Source organism: Martes martes (genome assembly GCF_963455335.1).
Source record: "Martes martes genome assembly, chromosome: 12".
Lineage (NCBI taxonomy): Eukaryota > Metazoa > Chordata > Mammalia > Carnivora > Mustelidae > Martes > Martes martes.
In genome coordinates this window covers 5,306,258-5,327,612 of record NC_137900.1, presented here as the reverse complement: position 1 = coordinate 5,327,612, position 21,355 = coordinate 5,306,258, and the positions used below count along the sequence as shown (strand labels likewise).

Here is a 21,355-nt window from a genome sequence, read left to right as displayed (position 1 = left end):
TCAGCTTTCCTGCTCATTGCAATTCATCACCGGGAAGAATTTCAAGAAATGACCATGAGTGATAAAAACTTTGTTGGTTGACGTGCATAAACCCCACCAGCTTTCATTTTCTCAGCGGGGAACATAACTGACATGACTCAGGCAAAACCAGAAACCCTCAAGGTGCCATATGAATAATGCTGTTCTTGGATGAGAACATAAAACCCTGGGATGGCAGAGCTGGAATGGAAATTCAACATCGTCCCGTCCCCCTACCTTTTACAGAGAAGGAAACTGAGACCCATGGTCGTGGTAACACAACTCATTTGTGGCTTTAAAAATACATCTCTCCTTGTCGGCGTATTTCCTTTTAAAAAAAGAGAAGAACAAGAATTAGCTTGTCTGGCCTTCTAGAAATGGCTCATGGAATCAAGCTCGTGACACAAAGTCAGCACTCTATTATCTTGTATGCAGGAAACTACAGTTACCATCGCAACCCCAGAATGGGTCATCTCAGACCCTTGGGTTGACGCAGGGCCATGAAAATGGACAAGTGCCTAGACTTTGGTCTCTTAGCTATGGTGCCTCTCACTACCCATCTCCAGCCCGTCCTTTAGCATCTGTTGGTCTCTACTACCCTTGGCAGGCTGCAGATACGCTCCAGCAAAGGTCCTCTCTTGATCACAAGTCCAATACTAGGAATTCTTTTTTTTTTAAATTTTTGTTTGTTTATTTATTTATTCGAGAGAGAGAGAGCACAAGCAGGGGGAGCAGCAGAGGGAGAGGAAGAAATGGGCTCCCCACTGAGCAGGGAGTCCAATGTGGAGCTCGATCCCAGGACCTGAGATCATGACCTGGGCCGAAGGCAGACGCTTAGCCCCCTGAGTCACCCAGGCACCCCCCACCACTAAGGATTCTTGCCACTGCTTTAGGGGCCCAGGTGCCAGGGCAGGTCATCATAGGCACCCTTCCTGGCTCTCCCTGCACCAGAGGTCTCATCCTGTCTGAGCATTGTACAAAGGGGCAAGCAGATCCCCAACCCTCACAGAACTTCCCCCAAGTCCACTCCCTCTAATTCCCTATTCCATTCTTCCTCCTCCTGAGCATCAGGCTACCTCTTTTCCTCTTTGCCTGGCAACCCCAGTTCTTATCATCCCAGAGACTTTCCAAAGCAAGGGCGATAACGCATCCCCGAGGCTAAAAAGCTCTGACCTCTGAGACACCTCCAACCCTGGGTTTGTACTCTTCCTTCCATTCACAGGGAGGCTAGAAAACCACATCCCTGTTATCCTGAACCCACTGTCTGTGTCATTGTGTATTTAATGTCTGACCCTCTCTGGATTATAAATTTCATGAATTAAGGAACAGGGCTAAGTTAAGGTTAGGATGAGGGGTCGATAGAAATAACAAGAGTCTCCTTGAAAGTTAGTCTCAGAGACAGAAAGGTGTAGAATAATGTTGAAAACTATTGAGAAGAATACACTTACGGGGCTTGCGAACAAATTTGCCACGAAAGATGTCAAAAGCGGCAGTCAAGGATGATTCTGAGATTTTTGTAAATTGACCCACCCAAATGTGCTGTGGGACAGTGAGGGGAAGGTGGGGTTTGGTAAAGGGTGGTGGGCGCTGGAGGGCTTGGGAACAGTGAGTCTGGTTCGAAAACTGGAATACCCTCAGGGAGGTTGTCCTGCAGCACCCAGCTTGGCGGGCCTCACTGTTTTAAGTACATGTGAGCGACAAAGTCAAAATGAAATTGCGAAGTGGGTATGGTTATCTTTACAAATTCCGTTCTCTTTTAGGATCCATTTCAGGTCCCCAGTTCCCTAATATTTTGCTGATCCTCACCCACATCTGCTCTTCAGAAGCAGGGGCGCCCGGGTGGCTCAGGGGATCTGAAACCCTTGATTTCAGCTCAGGTCTTGATCTCGGGGTTGTGAGTTCAAGCCCTGCATTGGGCTCCAGGCTGGACAAGGAATCGACTTAAAAAAAACAAGGATGATCTGATCATGTCAGGTAATCCCAGTTGAAAAGGTTGACTACTGATGAGACACAATGTGCTAGCTCTCTCGTGTTACACTTGAACGCTAACGTGGAAGCATAGCCTCAACTCAAAGGAATGGTCATAACACCACTCGTCAGAGGGTTTATTACAGCTCTTTCTATCTGCAGGGCACTGCTCCAAGCACAGATGCTCTTTCCAGCACCATAAGGTAGGAAATGTTTTATAGATGGGAAACCTGAGACCCTGGGATGCTACATGACTTGTCCAACATCGCACTGCCAGCTGAAATTGAAGCAGGAAACATTCCCTAACATGGTGACTCCAGAGTCTGTTCTTGGAACCGCGCTCCTGGGAATGAAAGCATACGCATAGAAATTTAAGAAGAGTTGAAATGTGTAGGAAACTGTGTGGGTGGGTGAGGAGACACTTGGGAAAATTCAGATGCCATGTGCGGGTGACTCTAGTCTCATCCTGCTAACTGGTGACTGTGATGACATGGGCTCTGCCCAGAGCTAACTCCAGGTGATTGACTTAGTATCTTTCTGTTTCATTTTCCTTATATATAAAAGAAGGAGAATCAACCCATCTACAAGGTTATTTCTTATAGCAACATTTGTAATAGCAAATAGCTGGAAACAGCCTAAATGTCTCTTGAGAGGAGACTAGCTAAAAGATGACTGTAAACCTGGGGCGCCTGGGTGGCTCAGTGGGTTAAAGCCTCTGCCTTCGGCTGGGGTCATGATCCCAGAGTCCTGTAATCGAGCCCCACATCGGGCTCTCTGCTCAGCAGGGAGCCTGCTTCTTCCTCTCTCTCTCTCTCTGCCTACTTGTGATCTCTGTCTGTCAAATAAATAAATAAAATCTAAAAAAAAAAAAAAGATGACTGTAAACCCATAAAATGGAATATAATGCTTCCATGAAAAAGCAGTAAGGGAGAGCTCTATATACTGCTAAAGAGTGAGTTCTAGAATATTTTTTTATACATACACACACACAAACACACAAACCATGGTGCAGAACTAGGTATATCATGTGCTACAATTTGAATAAATAAAGGAAATAAGAATCTATAGTTTCCTTTATATTGTGCATGCCAACATAGGAAACCAATAGAACTGGCTGCTTCAGGAGAACGGGGTGGATGGGGGAACAGAGAGAAAAGAGGAGGGAACCTGTCCCTGTTGTGCACGCAATGGAGGAAGGTGCCATGCCCACCCTTGGGCTAGCTACAGAGGGGAATCATTACCATGCCTAGACCCCAAGGGATAAGGGAGTAAGGGGTCACCTGAACCCAGGGGGAGAGAAAGAGAGCTGTAGGTACAGAAGGAGCCCCTGGACAGATGCTGGAACCCTTCCTAGATGCACCCACAGCCCAGCCGGAAAGGAGCTGGGGAAATAAATACCCTGACTCTGTTCTCCTCCAGCCCTCAACTCTGTTTTCAGTGCTGTCCCCTGGGAAAACCCTACAAGAAGCCCAAGGGCAGAGAACATAATCGAGGCACCCTTAGAGGTGAGCATTTAAAAATAAAACAAGAGGGCGCCCGGGTGGCTCAGTGGGTTAAGCTTCTGCCTTCGGCTCAGGTCATGATCTCAGGTCATGATCTCAGGGTCCTGAAATTGAGTCCCGCATCAGGCTCTCTGCTCAGCAGGGAGCCTGCTTCCCCCTCTCTCTCCGCCTGCCTCTCTGCCTACTTGTGATCTCTCTCTGTGTGTCAAATAAATAAATAAAATCTTTAAAAAACTAAATAAATAAGTAAAAATAAAACAAGAAACGAAGGGTTAGAGCAGATGGTTTCTGAACCTCTCCCTCCCTTCAAACGCTACCTACTTCCTTGAAATCACACCCCATAGCTCCATCTAGTGTCCAAACGGTGCCTCACTGTTTTGAGTTCGGTATCCGCTTGGGGGAATTCTAACACAAGTCACCCTCTCTGCCCCTAATCACTGGCTGGTGGAAGCCGTTTTCACTGTGAATTATACCCATTTGGTAAATGATCTTTTGCCTTAGAAGTAGAGAATACTTATTTTGGGACGCAGAATATTTGTTGTTGTTTTTTTCTTTTAAAGAGAGAGTGGAAATTTTCTTAAATTCAACTTTGAGCTAAGTAGTTACGGTGTTTTCTCAAACTTCAAATTGTTAAATAAAGGTAAGCAGCACTTGATCTAAGACTGTAAATCTTCTATAAGCCTACTTTTGAGCTTGTCACTCCCCTCTTCATATGTCCTTAAAGCAGCATATCTCAACCCTGCCTTCTATATACCCATGGGGGGTATTAGCAAGCACCTACTGATGCCTCCAGCTTTGGTTTTCTTTTTTCAACATCCCTTCAGCTATTGGGGGTCTTTAATGGTTCCATACAAATTTTAGGAGTTTGTTCTAGCTCTGTGAAAAATATTTTGATAGAGATTCCACTGGATGTGTTGTTTTGGGTAACATAGTTATTTTAACAATATTTACTCTTCCAGTCCATGAGCATGGACTGTTTTTCCATTTCTTCCCCAATTTGTCTTCCTCCATTTCATTCAGAAATGTTCTATAGTTTCCAAACTACAGATCGTTTACCTCTTGGCTAGGTTCATTCCTAGGGATCTTCTGGTTTTGGTGCAATTGTAAATGGGATCGATTCCTTGATTTCTCTTTCTTCGGCCTCATTGTCAGTGTATAGAAATGCAACTGACTTCCGTGCATTGATTTTGTATCCTGCAACTTTGCTGAATTCCTGTATTAGTCCTGGCGATTTTTTCATGGAGTCCTTTGGGTTTTCTACAAAAAGTATCATGTTGTCTGCAAAGAAAGTTTGACTTCTCTGCCGATTTGGATTCTCTTATTTCTTTTTGTTGTCTGATTGCTGAGGCTAGGACCTCAGTACTATGTGGAACAACAGCGGTGAAAGTTGACATTCCTCTCATGTTCCTGACCTTAGGGTGAAAGCTCTCAGGTTTTCCCTGTTGAGGATGTCACTGGCTGTGGGTTTTTTGTATATGGCTTTCATGATATTGAAGTCTATTCCTTCCATCCTTACATTGCAGAGAGTTTTTATCAAGAAACGCTGCTGTATTTTGTCAAATGTTTTTTCTGCATCTATTGAGAGGATCATATTATTTTTTCTTTTATTAATGTGGTGAATCACACTGATTTATTTGTGGATGTTGAACCACACTTGTAGCCCAGGAATAAATCCCACTTGGTCGTGGTGAATAATCCTTTTAATGTACTGTTGGATCCTATTAGCTAGTATCTTATTGAGAATTTTTGCATCTGTGTTCATCAGGGATATTGGTCTGTAATTCTCCTTTTCGGTGAGGTCTTTGGTCTTGGGATCAAGATCAATTCTCCTTTTTGGTGAGGTCCTTGTCTGGTCTTGGGTATTTTAGTGAGTTCTTTTTTGTTTGTTTGTTTGTCTTAAAGATTTTATTTATTTGAGAGAGAGAAAGAAATAGAGCACACACAATCAGGGGGAGTGGCAGGCAGAGGGAGAAGCAGGCTCCCCGCTGAGCAGGGAGCCTAATGCAGGACTCAGTCCCAGGACTCTGAGATCAAGACCTGAGCCAAAGGTAGACATTTCACTGACTGAGCCACTGAGGTGCTCTTTTTTTAGTGTGTTCTTTGTCCTGATTTGATAGCAAAGTAATGCTGGTCTCATAGAATGAGTTTGGAAGTTTTCCTTCTATTTCCATTTTTTTTTTTAAGATTTTATTTGTTTTTATTTGACAGGCAGAGATCACAAGTTAGGCAGAGAGGCAGGCGGAGAGAGAGGAAGGGAAGCAGGCTCCCCGCTGAGCAGAGAGCCCGACGCGGGGCTCCATCCCAGGACCCTGGGATCATGACCCGAGCCGAAAGCAGAGGCCTTAACCCACTGAGCCACCCAGGCGCCCCTCTATTTCCATTTTTTAAAACAGCCTCAGAAGAATGGGTTTTAATTCTTCTTTAAATGTTTGGTAGAATTCCGCTGGGAAGCCATCTGGCCCTGGACTCGTATTTGTCGAGAGGTTTTTGATTACTGCTTCAGTTTCTTTGCTGGTTATGGGTCTGTTCATGTTTTCTGTTTCTCCCTATTTCCATTTTGTTAGTTTATATGTTTCTAGGGATTCATCCATTTCTTCCGGATTGCCTAATTTGTTGGTATATGATTGCTCATAATATATTCATATAATTGTTTGTATTTCTATGCTGTTGGTTGTGTTCTTTCCTCTTTCATTCATAATTTTATTTATTTGGGTCCTTTCTCTTTTCTTTTTGATAAGTCTGGCTAGGGGTTTATTGATCTTATTAATTCTGTCCAAGACAAGCTCCTAGCTTTGTTCTGTTCTACTGTGTTTTTTTTTTAATTTCTGTATCATTGATTTCTGTTCTAATCTTTATTATTTCTATTCTTGTGCTGGATTTAGGCTTTATTTGTTATTCTTTCTCCAGCTCTTTTAGGTGTAAGGTTAGGTTATGTACTTGAGACTTTTCTTGCTTCTTGAGAAAGGCCTGTATTGCTATATACTTCCCTCCTAGGACCACCTTTCCTGCATCCCAAAGATTCTGAACTGTCATGATTTCATTTTCATTTGCTTCCATTTATTTTTTTAATTCTTCTTTAATTTCCTGATTGACCCATTCATTCTTTAGGAGGATGCTCTTTAACCTCCATGTATTTGTGTTCCTTCCAATTTTTTTCTTGTGGTTGACTTCAAGTTTTAAAGGATTGTGGTCCAAAAATATGCAGGGCATAATCTCAATCTTTTTGTACCAGTTGAGACCTGATTTGTGACCCAGTATGTGACCTATTCTGGAGGATGTTCCATGTGCCCTTGAGATGAATGTGTATTCTGCTGCTTTAGATGAAATGCTCTGAATATATCTGTGATGTCCATCTGGTTCAGTGTGTCATTCAAAGCCCTTGTTTCCATGTTGATTTTTTGCTTCATTGATCTGTCCATTGCTGTGAGTTGGGTGTTAAAGTCCCTTACTATTATTGTATTATTATCTATGTGTTTCTTTAATTTTGTTATTAACTGGTTTATATATTTGGCTGCTCCCAAGTTAGGGACATAAATATTTACAATTGTTAGATCTTCTTGTTGAATAGACTCTTTTATTATGATATTGTGTCCTTCTTCATCTCTTATTATCGTCTTTGATTTACAGTTTGGTTAGTCTAATATAAGGATGGCTACTCCAGCTTTCTTTTGATGTCCATTGGCATGATATATCATTCTCCACCCCCTCATTTTCAATCTGGAGGCATCTTTGGGTCTAAAATGAGTCTCTTATAAGCAGCATTTTGATGGGTCCTGGGTTTTTTCCCTTAATCCATTTTCATACCTTATGTCTTTTGATTAGAGCATTTAATCCACTTATATTCAAAGTAATTATTGAAAGATATGGTTTAGTACCATTGCAGTACCTGTACAGTCACTGTTTCTGTAGACGGTCCTTCTTCCTTTCTGGTCTTTGTTATTTTGGGGCTTTCCCTTTGCTCAAGGGAGCTCCTTTACTATTTCTTGCAGGGCTGGTGTAGTGTTCACAAACTCCTTTAGTTTTGGTTTGTCCTGGAAACTTTATCTCTCCTTCTATTTTGAATGACAGCGTTGTTGGATAAAATATTTTTACCTGCATATTTTTCCCATTTAGTACATTGAATATATGATGCCAGTCCCTTCTGGACTGCCAGCTTATGTTTCTATCCTTGTAGGTTAAGGGCCTCTTATTCTAAGCTGCTTCCAGGATTTTCTCTCTGAAATTTGCAAGCTTCACTATTATATGTCAAAGTACTGACCTACTTTTTTTTTTATTTTATTTTGAGGGCAGTTCTCTGTGCCACCTGGACTTGAAAGCCTGTTTCCTTCCCTCAGATTAGGGAAATTCTCAACTATAATTTGTTCAAATAAACACTCTGCCCCTCTCTCCTATTCTTCATCTTTCAGATATTATTTTATTATCCAGATTATTATCCAGATATTATTTTGCTTTATGGAATCTCTGAGTTCTCTAAGTCTCCCTTTGTGATCCAGTAGTTGCCTCTCTTTCCTTCTTTTCCAATTCCTTATTTTCCATCATTTTATCTTCCATATCACTGACTTTCTCTTCTGCCTCTTTTATCCTCACTTTCAGTGCCTCCATTTGGGACTGCATCTTGGTAATAGTCCCCAGAGTGGGTTGTCAGGATGTAAGTGGGGTAAGCAAGGACAAACTGGAACCCACAAGGATAGGCTGGACTCTGCATTAGCGTCTCCACACTTCTAAACCTCTAGTATGTTCATCATGGACTTAAACATACGCTCAACCCAAGAGTTGGAGAAGCTGAAGGAGATCCTACAGGAGTAAGAGGAATTATAACAGACCTCCTCAGCGTGAGGAAATATGGCCACTCCTTCACTTCCACTTTCTTTATTGGGCACAAAATGTCTCTTTTCTTTTCACATGAGACGTCTAAGAGGCTTAGAGAAGTGAAGGGACTTGTAACCTAGAAGCCCATATGTACATATATATTTAATTCTAGTATAGTTAACATATAATGCTTTATTAGTTTCAGATGTATGGTATAGTAATTCAGCAATTCTATACATTACTCAGTGCTCATCATGATCAGTGGCTCTTAATCCCCTTCACCTAGTCACTCCCCATCCCCACCCTGGCCTCCCCTTTGGTAACCAACAGTGTGTTCTCTGTAGTTAAGAATCAGGTTTTTTTGTTTCTTTTTTTCTTCATTTTGTTTCAGAAATTCCACATATAAGTGAAATCCTATGGTATTTATCTTTCTGTGACTGACGTATCACTTAGTACAATACTCTCTAGATCCATCCATATTATTGTAAATAACAAGATTTCATTCTTTTTTAGGGCTGAGTAATATACCATTGTATATATACACCACATTCTTTATCCATGTATCTATTCATGGACACTTAGGCTACTTCCATAATTTGGCTATTGTAAATAATGCTGCAAAAAAAAAAGGGGGGGGTGCATGTATCTTTTTGAATTAGTGTTTTCATATTCTTTGGGTAAATGCCCACAGTAGAATTCCTGGATCATCTGGTAATTCTATTTGTAATTTTTTGAGGAAGCTCCACACTGTTTTCCACAGTGGTTGTACCAGTTTACATTCCGATCAGCAGTGCAAAAGGGTTCCTTTTTCTCTACATCCTTGCCAACATTTGTTTCTTATGTTGTTGATTTTAGATATTCTGACAGGTGGGAAGTGATATCTCACTGTGGTTTTGATTTTCATTTTCCTGATGAAGTGTGTTGTTCAGCATCATTCCATGTGTCTGTTGGCCATCTGTATGCCTTCCTTGGAGAAATGTTTGTTCATGTCTTCTGCCCATTTTTAAATTGGATTATTTGATTTTTGGTATTGAGTTGTATAAGTTCTTTATATATTTTGGATACTACCCCCCTATTGGATATGTCATTTGCAAATATCTTCTCCCATTCAAGTAGGTTACCTTTTAGTTTTGTTGATGGTTTCCTTTGCTGTACAGAAGTTTTTATTTTGAGGTACCCTCAATTGTTTATTTTTGCTTTTATTTCCCTTGCCTCAGGAGACATACCTAGAAAAATGTTGCTACAGCCAATATCAGAAATTACAGCCTGTGGTCTCTTCTAGCAATTTAATGCTTTAGGTCTCATATATAGGCCTTTAATCTATTCTGGGTTTTAGTTTTGTATATGGTGTAATAAAGTGGCCCGGCCGTATGTAGCTGTCCAATTTTCCCAACACCATTTGTTGAAGAGACGGTCTTTCCCATTGTGTATTCTTGCCTCCTTTGTCATAGATTAATTGACGGTATGATCATGGGTCTTTTCCTGGGCTCTCTATTCTGTTCCATTGATCTATGTGTCTCTTTTTCTGCCAGCACCATTCTGTTTTGATTGCTACGGCTTTGTAGTATATCTTGAAATCTGGGATTGTGTTATCTCTGGTTCTGTTCTTCATTTTCAAGATTGCTTTGGTTATTTGAGGTCTTCTGTGCTTCTGTACAAATTTTAGAATTATTTGTTCTAGTTCTCTGAAAAATGCTATTGATATTTTGGTAGGCATTGCATTAGATCTGTAGATTGCTTTGAGCAGTATGGGCATCTTAACAATATTTGTTCTCTTGGGATTCTGGGTGGCTCAGTTGGTTAAGCTGCTGCCTTCGGCTCAAGTCATTATTCCAGGGTCCTGGGATCAGGTCCCACATGGGGCCCCTTGCTCAGCAGAGAGCCTGCTTCTCCCTCTGCCTCCTCTGACTGCCACTCCCCCTGCTTGTGCTGTCTCTCTCTTTCTCTGACAAATAAATAAATAAAATCTTTTAAAAATATATTTGTTCTCTTAACCCATGAGCATGGAATATCTTTCCATTTGTTTGTGCCACTTTCAATTTCTTTCGTGTTTTGTAGTTTTCAGAGTTCAGGTCTCTCACATCCTGGGTTAAGTTTATTCCTAGGTATTTTCTTCTTTTTGGTGCAATTATAAATGGGATTGTTTTCTTAATTCCTTTTTCTGCCACGTCATTATTAGTGTATAGAAATGCAGCAGATTTATGTACATTGATTTTGTATCCTGCGACCTTACTGAATTCATTTATCAGTTCTAGTAGTTTTCTAGAAGCCTATTTTTAACAATATCCTTATGCATCTGAAACTCTTTTCAAAGCAATACATGTCAGTATTTTGGATCTGGGTACATGCTCTTCCTCCTCCAAGGGGCATTCCTGACCTATGTACTTGTGCCTGTTACCTCTGATGATATCATACATGCAGATTTAGGTAGCTTTGCAATAACAGACGTACCTTTATTATTATTCTCCAAAGGAAACTACTCATTGCACTGCAAATAGATGTGATCTCAGGACTGATTTCCTCCTGGATCTTGATAATATAAACTTAACTAAATCTGAGCACTGCATCCAAATGTTCATTTTATTTAAATGTGAATTAATGGTTTTGAGCTAAGGCCAAGTTCTCAATCCTCTATCCAAATCTGGCACCAAATTATCCATGGTTGCTCTGTGACTTTTGATCTAAGGAGGAAAAGAACACTGTTTGGCAGAATAGGAGAGTAAATTTTTTTTAACATTTTTATTTATTAGAGAGAGAAAGAGAGAGTGTGTGCACAAGCAGGGGGAGCAGCAGGCAGAGGGAGAAGCAGGCTCCTTGCTGAGCAAGAAGCCCAATGCGGGACTCAATCCCAGGATGCTGAGGTCATGACCTGAGTCAAAGGCAGACACTTAACTGACTGAGCCACCCAGACATCCCTAGGAGACTAAATTCTTAAACTTCATTTCTCTCTTCTTGACTATTCATCTAGATGGAGTTAAAATCCACTGCCAAAACATAACATTAGAATTCAAATTATTTGGAGCACCTGGCTGGCTCAGTTGGAAGAACATGTGAGCTTTGATCTCAGGGTTGTGAGTTCAAGGCCCACATTGGGTGTGGAGCCTACTTAGAAAAAAAAAAAAAAAAGAATTAAAATTATTTAAGGGAGAGAATGATGTCTTTGTCAATGCATTTATTCTGAGCAATAATAATACAGCAAAGTTCCAGTGATGGGCAAAGTTTGGCTAATCTTCTCAAGAATATTACAACAATATATAACTTGAAGTGACTTTTTCTCCCTCTGTATCTAAACTTATTGGACTAAGAGTAATTAATTAGAGTTGAATGCAATTTTATATTAGATGTTTTGCTACGATTTTATATTTTAAATAACAAATACGTTCTTTTATTTTATAATTAATGTAGTTTTAATGATTTAAGCACAGGATTATTCCCATATGCTTCTACACATATGTTTACAAACACTTATATTTTAATGAAAGAAACTAGAAATAAATACTTTAGTTTAAATCATTTCAATAAAAGAAAATCTAGTTCCATAAAATAACAAATTGGAAGGCAATGATTTAAATTTGCAATTTTCCCCTGCCAAACTATTGTCATAGAAACCTTTAAATGATATGTTCCACTACTAACATTAAAATACAATTGAATTCACCAAAATGTGATTCATAGTCCCCCTTTCTGGGAGTGTATTTTTCACAAAGTGAGGTATGTCAGTACTTCTTTCATTCCTTTTAAGTCACTCGATTCTTTTTTGCTAATTTATTTTGGCTATTCATAAGATAACTTACAACAAAATGCCCCCCACAACCCACAGATTTATAAATATTATACTCCTTGGGTTATATTCTGACATGGTTATTTTTCAGAGACCTCGAAAGACAGACAGGCAAACTTCCTTCTGCAAAGAGGAAAAAGCCACCGATCGACAGAGCAAAGACCAGTCCACAGGTAGACAATAATAGGCTGCTTTGACCTTCGCCTTCTTTACTTTTTTGTGTCTTGACTTGAGGAGTTAAGGTGTCTGAATATGTGGCCCTGGGCTGTGGGTAACTGCCACACATTGGATTTTCAGGGAAGCAGACTCTGAGACAGAGATTAGGGTACAGGAAGTTTACTGGGAGGTGCTCTTGGAATTCAACCACTCTATGCCCTGACTTAGGTCAATATTAAAGCAGAAAAACAGTGCCTTCCACCCCAGGCCGAGAGGCAGATGAGCCTAGCGGGGTATACCATCCAGCTGTCCCTCTCCCCATGAAGCTTCACCTTCCAGTGCCAATTCTGGAGGACATGTTTGTTTTCATTAAGGCAGGAAATACTTTTTCATCAAGGATTTGTAAATACTCATCACTAAACATTTTTTTGAAATTTGTAATTTCAATTATAATTTTCACTATCAATGAGCAATTTAGAGAAATACAACACTGTACTAAAATAAACTTACTCTGTATTTCAGAGACTATCTTAAGAATTGGAAAGTTAGTGTCTTCTGCCTTTTAGAAAATATAAATTTTTTCTTCCAAGTTTGCTTTTGTTGTTGTCTTTATGTGGTCACATAAGGCTCTCTATAACCATCTGCGTCCCTTCCCAAAATCTGTGCTTGCTGTCAGTTAGGTAGAGATGTTTAGCAGCAAAGAAAAATCTGGGCAGGACCCACCCAGCTTTTATATCCCGCATGGCTGAACTTTAATGGAAGTTTTAGCTTTTCCAAAAGTCTGGTCTTCGCTGACTGGGGAGGAAAAACAGTTGGAAAAAAAAATGCTTTGAGCAATGTGAACCATGTAATTTCATTTGAACTAAGGAATTCCAAAAATACTTGCTTATTGAAAGGGCAGTTATGTTTTTGTGTTGGAACTTGTTATGGGGAATAAGAAGTACTAGTCCTTTCCTCCCCTACTTTTTCCCATAAACATAGAAAAAAATTAAAGACTGTCTGAGTGGCTGGGTAGGAAAATAGTGTGGAGGGGGTAATGTAGACCTCATAGTGGGCCTGTCCCAGAACCCGTCCCTTGCTTGCTGCGGGGTGGGGGTGTCTATCTACTCTTTTGTGACCTTTTGAGACCAACTCATCTTGAGACAACCCTCTCCTCGCTCTGATGAGAATTCAGGACTCTCTCTGGCCATGTCTTCAAGACTATAGTAGTTGGACTGAAACCCAGAAATTCTGTCAGTTCTGCTCACGGATGCCAACATAAATGCCATGGCAGTATCAAGACGGAAACTTCTGGGCAACATGGTCAAGCAGAATATTTTCAGGTCGTGTCTGACTTTAGGTCTCTGTGAGGAGATCAGGGATTAATAAAAATGTTCATAACTAGCATTTTGGGGAAGAGGTAATATGTGCTGATCACAACATTGGGGGCTTTTACATGAATGACACGCTTCAATCCCACAACAATCCTCTGTGGAGTTTTGAAACCTAGAGGGGTTAAGAACCCCGATTTTGAAACCAATCAGTCTGTCCCCAGAGCCTTTGATCTTTTTCCCAGTTCTGTGAGCCCTGGCTTTTAATCATGGGTTTTGCTGTACTAGATTAGAATCTCAGACACCAGCAAAGCAGATGCTGTTGGTCCCTGACCAGGTCTCCTTGGGGTTTTATCAACTACCAGCAGGTGCACCACCTTGCAATGGCTTTTTCTAGTGGCCGGAAGTCCAGTTGTGGGCACGGAAGCTGAGTATGTGGAGATTCAGTACCTCCCGGGAGCAGTCCTCCATGAATGACTGATCAGAGTTACTGTATAAATCTGAGCTCCCTCAGTTCGCAGGGAGAGTAACTCAGAGACATGGGTTCTACACTGGTTCCCAGAATTCCTCAGAGGGACTAAGCACCTATTACCCATCGTGCTAACCATGCTTGAAAACACCCCTTTGTTGGCTATCTTCCCACCTCGTCTTACTGGCCCTGCAGGCACTGCCTCACGTCACCCCCAAAATAAACTGCATGTGTGTTCTTGTCTCAGAGTCAGCCTCCAGGGGAACCAAGATGAAGGCAAAGAGTAAAGGAGGGTGAGCCCATGAAGGAAGAGAACCCAGTTAGAAGAGAGGCTGCATTGCTTGGGGGGTAGTGTGGGGAAGCTCCTCACAGGTGGTTCCCTGTTCTCGAAGGTGACGGTGTCTGTGAGACAGGAGAGAAAGATTTTGGAGAGTTATTGAATCTTGACTCCCTGGTGGTTACTTGACTGCTTGGTTGGGTGGAATTCTTTCAGAAGTTGCCTTGTGCTCTGTCCTTTTTTAACTTATATTTCTCCGAATTTTCATTAAAAGTAAGAGAACCCAAGAAATGCAATTATTAATAACTAGAATAATAAAACAAGATAGAAATGTCAACATGTTCTCCATGGAACGCTGAGGATGTAATTGTAAGTAAATGGAAGAGGAAAAAGTACAGATATAATTTCAGAGGAGGTATAACTTACAGGTAACATATGGCCTGAATATAATAATGCTATATACTGTTTCATATTAAATTAGGTCTTTTACCAACTTTACTACACTTACAGGATAGTTCCTTTACTTGTGACTCTATGCTTTTTGTTGATAAACTGGACTTCTGGTGGTACTTAAATACATTTTCAGGGACTAACATAAGCATGGGAAACTCTTGCTTTGTTAAGGTTAATGGCGATATCGAGTGTTAACTGTTGTGTTCAAAATTTAACTTTTTTATGTCTTTAATTCTTTGATTGTTTTTTATTTCATATACTCAAATTCACATCTGCATTAATGGAGTTTTGCCTGGAACTGGACAACTTTAAAATTTATTATATGCTGGTGGAATGGTCTGAGTAAGTGTGTTTTGAAACTTTTGATTGGGGGTATTGTTATTAATGCTTTCATGATGAAGAAAATTAGAAATGCCCATTATCTTTTTTAAAGATTTTATTTATTTATTTATCTGACAGAGAGAGAGAGATGACAAGTAGGAAGAGAGGCAGGCAAGCAGGCTCCCTGCTGAGCAGAGAGCCCGATGCGATGCGGGGCTGGATTCCAGGACCCTGAGATTATGACCTGAGCCAAAGGCAGAGGCTTAACCCACTGAGCTACCCAGGTGCCCCATGAAATGCCCATTATTTTTATAGAATCTGTAGATTAAAGGGATAAAGATGATAGCCAACATTGTAATAACATTGTATGGTAACAGATGGTGATTACACTTATGATGGGGAGCATAGTGCACTGTACAGAAATGTTGAATCACTGTGTTGTACCCCTGAAACTAATATAACATTGTATGTCAACTATACTTCAATAATGGAATTTTTTTTTTAATAGAGGATGATAAAACCTTTCATGAATATTTCTTCTAGTGAGTACTTTAGCTACAAGAGGGAACAGTATGAGCAAAATTAGGGTATTTGGAGGTAACCTTTAGAGGATTTTAGCACCCACTCCCCATCCCTTGAGTCTTGAAGCATCCCAATATGTTTGCCACATTTTAGCCAAATCGTGTTTTCACCAGAGATCTGGGCTACAGAGCTGAGTAACCCCTTATTGCCTTTCAACAGACATTAACAGATAAATTGTTTTTTTAATCTACCATATCATGGGAAGTCATGGCAAAATAAGTACAGACAATGGCCAACTTTCTTTTCAAATCCACATATTAGGCTGGTCTACACCAAGGTGCTTCCCCTTACCTGGTTAAGGTAAAAACATTCTTGCCATTTTTTCTTTGCTATAGAGCAATCCTGAGACAATCTCTGAGAACAATGAGCTTGCTTAGGGCTGGGAAAGTGTAGGTAGAAGGGAGAAATTGGGGGCACTGTGTCCCCTTCTCAGAGTCCCGCAGAAGAAGATCCTCTTATGCTGGGAAGCAACAGGAGGTGCAGCAGAAGGCAAGAAAACAGTCAAATCCTAGGGACCTCTGGAGGAAAGTCAGAGCCTGCAGTTTTACCTTGGGTATTTTTAGGAAGTCACTTGGGTAGGGAGAGAGCCTTCCTTTGTGAATCATATATTGAATGCGGTGGGTGGGTTAATGTTGTTAATACCATCCAATTATTAAAAGGTTAATTCCTGATTAATTTATTGCACCTGACATCATAATTGGGTAATGTAATTCCTTGTCTCTCTTCCTTGCACTGTTTATTTCCGGGAATTCACATGACCCTTTGGATAAATTATTGTCTTTGTTTTTGCTTAAGCTACAAAGGATGTTATCCTCCAGGTGAATGTGAAAATACTGATCTCATTCATTTTCTTAGCAGAGTAATTTTTCTTTTCTTTTCTTTCTTTCTTTTTTTTTTTTTTTTGCATGAAGAGTTGGGTAAGAAACAAATATTCTTAGGAATTAAACAATTTAATTAATAAGTCAGCCCCGACATAAATTATTATGTATATTTAGTTAGTGAGGATATAAGTTTGTGGAAATAGACAGTAGAGTGAAGTTGTTAAACGTTGGGTTTCTGGGCTCAAGTTTGGACTTCACCACTTCCTATGTCTGTGAACCTTCGGCCTCTCTATAAACCTCAGTTTCTTCATCTGTAAAGTAGGGATAATAGCTGCCTCATATGATTATTAAGAAGATAAAAATTAATGCAGAGTGCTTAGAGCAGTCTCTAGCACACAGTAAGGGCTGGATGAATACTAGTTACTATCATTTGTGAAAGAGCACCAACCATTAGGAAGGTCTTTGTGTCTAAGGCATGAAGTACTCTGAGCTCTTGGTTTCTAGCACTAAAAAAAAAGTGAAAATCTTGGGTGTCTGGCTGGTTCAGTAGGTAAAGCTTGTGACTCTTGACCTCGGGGTTGTAGGTTTGAACCCCACATTGGGTGTCGAGATTACTTAAAAAAATAAAATCCTAAAAAAAAAGTGGAATCTGGTTAGATAGGTATCATCATCTTCATTCTACCGATGGGGAACAGTTAAGTGGAGCTGCGAGGGCCCACAGTGCAGGGTGAAATTCATGGGGTTGCCAGGCAGTCCATTAATATGATGGGCTCAACTCACCCATAATGGTTGCTATTGAATGACCTCAGGTCACACGAACCACTTCCTCTCATCCGGTCTCATCATCGGGGTTGTTGCATCCTTCAGAAAGCTCTCGCATCAGGAGATCAGGATCATTCAGGTTTGCCAGAGAAGGGATCCCCGTCACGGTAACTAGGAATGCAGGGCACTTTCTGACTTGTCTGGGTGCTGATAGGACCACGGAGAGATGGGGGGTGGGGCGCAGAGATTCTAGCGCATGCGCAGAGAGTGTCAACATGGGGCACTTCCACTATTTTATTCCTAATCAACTCTTTATCAACCTTATTAGTAAGCATGAGAATCGCTAGGATGTTTGTTAAAAATGCTAACTCCTGGCTTAGGACCTGGCTAAGGAATCTGCATTTTAAATGTGTCTCTGGGTAATTTCGATGCCGGTGACTTAGCAGACCACACTTGGTGAAAACAGCTCCTCAATAACAAATTAGCATACTTTAAAAAAAAAAAAACACTGATTTTTCTTCCGGTTATAAAAGAAAAACTTTGGGCATGCTAACAATAAAAAAGAAAGTAGAAACCCTTTGTAATTGTACTTTCTATAGATGATGATTACCAATATCTTGATGGCTGTCCCTCTAGACCTTCTTTTAAAAACATGCAGCCTAGGGGCATCTGGGGGGCCTCAGCTGGTTAAGCATCTGGTTTTGGCTCAGGTCATGATCCCCTGGTCCTGGGATGGGGCGGGGCCTCGAAGCCCTGCTCAGCTGGGAGTCGGCTCCTCCCTTTGCCCCTCCCCCCCATCAGGCCCTTACTCACGTGCACCCTCTCTCTCTTTCTCAAATGAATAAAAAAATCTTAAAAAAAATATATTCCTGTTGGGTCTAGAAACTGGACTAGATACTATTTAAAACCTATTCTGACTCTGAAATCATCCTTATAAGAGTTTTGTCATTTTTCCAGCATAAGGATTAACTCTGTTCGGACTGAAATTACATCCTCTGCACCTTGGAAGCTTAAGAACACATCTTTAAGTGCAGACCTGCTGACATGTCATAATACCAAAGGCAATAACAACATTTCTTCAAAGATCATATGCAGGCGGCCAGCAAGTATGTGAAAAGTTGTTCAATATCCCTCACCATCAGAGAAATGCAAATCAAAACCACAACAAGCTGTCATTTCACACCCACGAAGACGGATGCTTTTATAAAAAATGAAAAATATCAAGTGCTGGTGAGGATGTGGAGACATTGGAAACCTTGTGCACTGTTGGCAGGATGGTGAAATGGCACAGCCTCCATGGAAAACCACATGGAGGTTCCTAAAAAATTAAAAATAGAACTGCATGCGATGCCACAATTCCACTTCTGGGTGTATATTGAAAGCAGGTACTTGAACAGATATTTGCACACCAAAGTTCACAGCAGATTTTTCACAAGAGCCAACATGTAGGAGCAACCCAATTGCCCACCAGTGGATAAATGGGTAAACAAAATGTGGTATGTATGTACACACACAGACACAAGGGGACATTATTCAGCTTTAAAAAGGAAGGAAATCTCGTCACAGGCTGCAACACGGATGCACCTTGAAGACATCAGGCTCAGTGAAATAAGCCAGTGATGGAAAGACAATTTCACCTATGTGAGGAATCTGAAGTAGTAAAAAAAAAAAATTTTTTTTTCACGGAAACAGAAAGTAGAAGGGTGTTTGTAAGCGGAATGGGGAAAAGAGAAGTTATTGTTTAATGAATACAGTTTCAGTTTTGCAAGATGAAAAAGTTCTGGTGATCTGTTTCACAATTATGAATGTATTTAAGATAGTGAACTGAACACTTAGAAATGGTTAAGGTGGTAGATTTTATGTTATGTGTTTACCACAATTCAAGAATATAAGCCAAACTGAAAATAAAATAAAATATATTTTAAGTGAAAAAAAAAGAATATAAACCATACTACAAGATAATTAGGGCAGTGCTGCCCTTTTATAACATTTTGGATTGCCATAAAACGGTGATGTTATACAGTTAATGTTAAGGTTTGGTTTGATAAAACATTTTCATGGAAACTGCTAATTTGTATTCACTTGGGGTTTATAATTCTTGAAGTTGTCAGGTTAAACCTAGTGACAACATAACAGTGGATGAGAATAGGACAGAAGTAAGAATTACTAGATACTGGAATGGATTTTTTTAAGTGGGTATTAAATTTGACTCCAAGTCACTGATAAACCTGAGATATAAAGGGATAACACAATAACTGTGACTTTTTGTCCAAACTAGTGAAGACATGTTGGTCTGAATACATAGGGAGAAGGAGGAGGAGGAAAGAGAAAGAGAGGTGGGGGGAGAGATCTAATTAGAATTACGGTGAACTCTCTTATTATGTCATCCTATGGAGTGAAACAATTTCTCTTTCCAACTCTTCCTGCTATTTTAGTAAAGCATGCACACAGAAAATTCAGATATGGCATTTTTTATACTGGAAAACTGGTTGGGACATCGTCAAACAGAACTATTGTTACTGTTGGTGAATTTGAGTGAAACTTAGGTATGTTTCCAACAATTTTTTTAGTTTCTAAGAAGACCAAAGTGAAGGGAAGTAATAGTAGCTCTTCTCCCATTTGGCTTGGTTATGGACAATAGGCTTTCTCACTGTGTTTTCTAGTTTGCGTTCATCTCCAGCCCAGAATCTTGTTTACAACCACGAAGTTCCATTAATAAAAAGCCATCCTGCCCCTATGGTTAATTAAGTGATTCCAAGTCATATTTAATACTGTTGGGAAGATTCGGAACAAGGTAGATTGGTTAGTTACATGTGACTCAAGTTTACTGAGATGCTCTTTTTATTTTTTTAAGCTATTTATTTATTTAAAATATTTTTTATTTAAATTCAATTAATTAACATATAGTTTATTATTAGTTTCAGAGGTAGAAACCAACAACTCATCGGTCTTACATAATACCCAGTGCTTCTCACATCATGTGCCCTCCTTCATGTTCATCATCCAGTTATCCCATCCCCCCCATGCACCACGCCCCCAGCATCTCTCAGTTTGTTTCTTATGATTAGGAGTTTCTTATGGTTTTTCTACCTTTCTGATTTCATCTGGATTTGTTTTTTCAAAACAAATGATGCTTTGTTTTGTTTCTTAAATTCCACATATAAGTGAGATCATATGATAATTGTCATTCTCTGATTGACTTATTTTGCTTAACATAATACCCTCTAGCTCCATCCACATCCTTGCAAATGGCAAGATTTCATTTTTTGATGGCTAAGTAGTATTCCATTGCGTGTGTGTGTGTGTGTGTGTGTGTGTGTATACACCCCCCATGTTCTTTATCCATTCATCTGTCGATAGACATCTGGCTATTGTGGACATTGCTGCTATAAACATTGGGGTGCAGGTGCCCCTTTGGATCACTATATTTGTATCTTTGGGGTAAATACCTATTATATGCTCTTTTTAATTTAAATGTTTATACTTCTTATTACTGAAAATTTCAACCATATAGAAAAGGAGAGCGAGTAACACAGTGAATTCCCAAGTACCCATCACTTAGCTTCCAAGATGATCAACTCATGGCCCAACCTTTCTCATATAGAACTCCTTCTCTTACTCACCCCTAGGCTCCTTACTCCAAAGCAAGACTCAGACATCAAATCATTTGTGCTCAGATACTCATCACCCACCTTCCAAGCAGGATAAGTGATAATCAAGAGTCCATCCCAGAAGCAAATGTATCAATTGCACATTATGAGAGTGTAATAAAGATGAATGTTAAAAGTATAGTAAAGAGTCATAAACTGAAGCACATCATCTTCAGCGAATATTTTCATAGTTTCTTACGGAGGTCCCCAGACATCCAGAGTGGTGCATCCGCGACCCAAATCTGGTCCCAGTTCTGTGCCATTGTCACAAGTCTGTGAATGTGTGAAGTCTACAGAGCCTACTTTTGGTCTGGGGTCCCACAGAGCCTTTCCTCGTAATCCTCCTCTGACTAGTCTTGGGACCACGTGTGAAACTCCACATTATTGCATTATTCCCTTTGATCTGCCAGCACTGTGGGCCCCACTGAAAGCCGGACAAGTGGGACTTTATCAATCATTCTCAATTTAATTCTGTT

The 21,355-nt window shown here is 40.2% G+C and overlaps 1 protein-coding gene across 5 annotated transcripts in view; it reads left to right on the top strand.

The window, feature by feature from the left end:
• Nucleotides 1-20,698, top strand: part of PDCD1LG2 (programmed cell death 1 ligand 2) — a 97,701-nt gene extending 77,003 nt beyond the window's left edge. Inside the window, exons 8-12 of one of the 5 annotated variants that reach the window (XR_013967712.1) lie at nt 2,149-2,503; nt 3,406-3,491; nt 12,170-12,251; nt 15,030-15,085; nt 18,187-20,698. The gene's annotated coding sequence lies outside the window, so the exon portion shown is untranslated. Of the gene's footprint in view, nt 1-2,148; nt 2,504-3,405; nt 3,492-12,169; nt 15,086-18,186 lie in introns of all 5 variants that reach the window. The other 4 variants (XR_013967711.1, XR_013967713.1, XR_013967710.1 and 1 more) reach the window with 4 other exon arrangements.
• Nucleotides 20,699-21,355: the final 657 nt, after the last annotated feature.